General features: G+C 41.1%; 1 non-coding gene across 1 annotated transcript; it reads left to right on the top strand.

Moving 5' to 3' along the window:
• Window positions 1-1,015: 1,015 nt before the first annotated feature.
• On the top strand, window positions 1,016-1,118 carry LOC115830509. The gene has a single exon (XR_004026062.1). It is a non-coding gene; the product is annotated as a U6 spliceosomal RNA (small nuclear RNA).
• The last annotated feature ends 1,742 nt before the right edge of the window (window positions 1,119-2,860 follow it).

The following is a 2,860-nucleotide window of genomic DNA, read 5'->3' as shown; positions in this document are numbered from 1 at the left end:
GAATCTTCCTGCCTCAGCCTCCCAAATTGCTGGGATTATAGATGTGAGCCACTGTGCCTGGCTGGTGGTGGTTGTTTTAAGTCACTAAATTTTAAAGTTATTTGTTATGGAGCAATAGGTAACCAAAACACTCCTGAATGCAATTTTGACATGGGGAGGGGGGTTGAATTCTAGGATGAGTTATTCCTTGTCAGCACTTTGAATTTAGAATTCCATTGATTTCTGTCTTCTTTTGCTTTGCAGGTAATCTTTCAGGTTTTTTATTTTTGTTTGTTTGTTTGTTTGTTTGTTTATTTATTTATTTATTTATTTATTGAGATGGAGTCTCACTCTGTCGCCCAGGCTGGAGTGCAGTGGCACAATCTCTGCTCACTGCAACCTTCACCTCCCGGGGTCAAGCCATTCTCTTTCCTCAGCCTCCCAAGTAGCTGAGACTCTAGGCATGCACCACCATGTCTGGATAATATTTGTATTTTTAGTAGAGACAGGGTTTCACCATGTTGGCCAGGCTGGTCTCGAACTCCTGACCTCAAGTGATCCGCCCACCTCAGCCTCCCAAAGTGCTGGGATTACAGGCTGAGCCACCATGCCTGGCCCCTCAGGTTATTTTTTAAATCATCTCTTGGTCTTCAGTGTTATTCAGTTTCTCTAAAATGTATTTAACATAGTCTTATTTATTCTGTTCTGGAATTGTTGTGCTGCTATACCTCCACCTTCTTTGCCTTTTTTCTTTCTTTTTTAATTTTTATTTTTGTAGAGTCAGTGTCTCACTTTGTTGCCCAGGGTGGTCTTGAACTTCTGGGCTCAAGAGATCCTCCTGCTCAAAGTGTTGAGATTATAGGTATGAGCTACCACTCCTGGCCCCCTCCTTTTCTTCCTGCAAATTTTTTTGGTGCCTATTATGTGCAGTAATAAAAATACGATTTTAAGTGTTGGGGATTAAATAGTGAACAAAAAAGAGAAAGTCACTATCCTCATGATAGTGACATTTTATTTTATTTTATTTGCATTCACAGTGCTCAGTTCACAGCACATGTGCTAAAACTGGAACAATACAGAGATTAGCACGGCCCTGGCACAAAGATGATGTGCAAATTCATGAAGTGTTCCATATAAAAACAAATAAAAATAACAATACATTTACATTTTATTTTATAGAGACAGGATCTCACTATGTTTTCCAGGCTGGTTTTGAACTCCTGACTTCAAGGGATCCTCCCAGATGAGCCACCATCCCTGGCCTAAGCTTACATTTTAGTTAGAGAAAGAGCCTGGGAAGGAAGCTAGCATGGAGAAGAGCAGAGCTGAGATTTAAAGGGAGCAGATCCTGAAGCCTGGTTGAAAGCTGCATCGTTTCCCACCTAAACTCAACCATATTCATTTTCAGTAACACGAGCAGTAACTGCTTCTTGTTGTTTAAGCCAATTTAAATAGATTTCTATGTCAATTACAAATGGAAGGGTGTTAACTGTTAGGTGCCCAGCCTCAGCCTGATCTAGATGTTCTTTCTCTGCAACTTTGTATCTTCACTTAATTAGTTTACTTGAAAATTAATTAAATTAGGTCTGATGCAGTGGCTCATGCTTGTAATCCCAGCACTTTGGGAGGCCGAGGCGGGCGGATCATGAAGTCAGGAGATCCAGACCATCCTGGCTAACATGGTGAAAACACGTCTCTACTAAAAACACAAAAAATTAGCCTGGTGTGGTGGCACGCGCCTGTAGTCCCAGCTACTGGAGAGGCTGAGGCAGGAGAAGCACTTGAGCCCAAGAGGCAGAGGTTGTGGTGAGCCAAGATCTCGCCACTGCACTCCAGCCTGGCGACAGAGCAAGACTCCATCTCAAAAAATAAATAAATAAATACAATAAAGAAAATAAATAAAAAAAAAATACTGACACAGTGGGGATGAAGTTTCAACATAAATTACAGAGAGGACAACATTCAAACCATGGTACCTAGTCATAGTGTTTTACTCTTTTCTTATGCTTTTAATTCCTGACATATCTAGACTTTCTAATCCTATTTTATAATACCTTTGTAGTCCTTATGTAACGTCTGTGTTTTGGTATTTGTTTCAGGTTTTTTTCTAAGTATGTGTCAAGATCCCATTTTCTAAGTTAAAAACGGGATTTTGCTACACATTATTTCATAACCTGCTCTTTTTTTTCCACATGATTAGGAACTTAAAACAACACACATCTTTTTCTGAGGGCAGAAATTTGGGCCCAGCTCAGCTAGGCTCTCTGCTTCGGCTCTCTGCCTCCCAGGTTCAAGTGATTCTCCTGCCTCAGCCTCCTGAGTAGCTGGGACTACAGGCACGTGCCACCACACCTGGCTAATTTTTGTATTTTTAATAGAGATGGAGTTTCGCCACGTTGGCCAGGCTTGTCTTGAACTCCTGAGCTCAGGTGATCCGCCCACCAAGGCCTCCCAAAGTGCTGGGATTACAGGCACGAGCCGTCATTATGTTTTCTACCACCTTCTAATGTTAATGGTCTCACAGCATTCTACTATGTGGATGGGTCAACATTTATTTAATTATTTATTTATCACTAAGCACTGAATAAACACAAATATTTTAGTTTATTCCTTTTTTTCTTACAGACAGCACTGAGGAGAATGAACGCCTGAGTACTCATGTCTTTATGCACTGTAGTATTATTTCCTTACAACAGACTCCTGAACATGGAACGGCAGGGTCAAAAGATTCACAAAATGTTAGACTTCTGAAGCAAATCAGATGGTACCTTTTTTTGAATAATGAAGGGTCTTTACCCCTGGCATGAGGAGCTGAGGACAACTCCCACTCCACGATGTGAAGCCACAGGGTTTCGAGGTAGTGGTTAATGGTGGTTGTGAT

The sequence above is a fragment of the Nomascus leucogenys genome, chromosome 15 (genome assembly GCF_006542625.1).
Source record: "Nomascus leucogenys isolate Asia chromosome 15, Asia_NLE_v1, whole genome shotgun sequence".
Classification (NCBI taxonomy): domain Eukaryota; kingdom Metazoa; phylum Chordata; class Mammalia; order Primates; family Hylobatidae; genus Nomascus; species Nomascus leucogenys.
The sequence above is the reverse complement of the archived record's forward strand: the minus strand, read 5'-3'. Positions and strand labels throughout refer to the sequence as shown.